This window comes from Bison bison, unplaced genomic scaffold (genome assembly GCF_000754665.1).
Source record: "Bison bison bison isolate TAMUID 2011002044 unplaced genomic scaffold, Bison_UMD1.0 scf7180017856838, whole genome shotgun sequence".
Taxonomy (NCBI): Eukaryota; Metazoa; Chordata; class Mammalia; order Artiodactyla; family Bovidae; genus Bison; species Bison bison.
In genome coordinates, this window is record NW_011487411.1 from 15,414 (window position 1) to 16,554 (window position 1,141).

Below are 1,141 nucleotides of genomic sequence, written 5' to 3' on the forward strand. Positions count from 1 at the left end.
GTTAAATAAGCAGGATGACAATATACAGCCTTGATGTACTCCTTTTCCTATTTGGAACCAGTCTGTTGTTGCATGTCCAGTTCTAACTGTTGCTTCCTGACCTGCATACAAATTTCTCAAGAGACAAGTCAGGTGGTCTGGTATGCCCATCTCTTTCAGAATTTTCCAGTTTCTTGTGATCCACACAATCAAAGGCTTTGGCATAGTCAATAAAGCAGAAATAGATGTTTTTCTGGAACTCTCTTGCTTTTTCCATGATCCAGCGGATGTTGGCAATTTGATCTCTGGTTCCTCTGCCTTTTCTAAAACCAGCTTGAATATCAGGAAGTTCACGGTTCACATATTGCTGAAGCCTGGCTTGGAGAATTTTGAGCATTACTGTACTAGCATGAGAGATGAGTGCAATTGTGCGGTAGTTTGAGCATTCTTTGGCATTGCCTTTCTTTGGGATTGGAATGAAAACTGAACTTTTCCAGTCCTGTGGCCACTGCTGAGTTTTCCAAATTTGCTGGCATATTGAGTGCAGCACGTTCACAGGATCATCTTTTAGGATTTGAAATAGCTCAACTGGAATTCCATCACCTCCACTAGCTTTGTTCATAGTAATGCTTTCTAAGGTCCACTTGACTTCACATTCCAGGATGTCTGTCTCTAGGTGAGTGATCACACCATCGTGATTATCTTGGCTGCAACAGACCACACAGAAGCGCGCCAGCTGCAATGGACCGAGAAGAATTGTGGCCAAGAGGAGCTACCCCTCACCCAATTTCAGGGGCGGCAGCCAAGAGGAGCTACTCCATGTCCGAGGTCAGGGGCGGTGGCCAAGAGGATATACCCCACCATAGTTTGGCCCCAGGTAGACAGCAGGGAGGGAAGACAGCTCCACCCATCAACAGAAAATTGGATTAAAGATTTACTGAGCATGGCTGTGCCCATCAGAACAAGACCCAGTATCCCCCTCAGTCAGTCTGTCCCATCAGGAAGCCTTCATAAGCCTCTTACCCTTCTCCATCAGAGGGCAGATAGGCTGAAAATCACAATCACAGAAAACTAACCCATCTGATCTAAGCCATGGACCACAGCCTTGTATAACTCAATGAAACTATGAGCCATGTGGTGTAGGGCCAACCAAAATGGACGG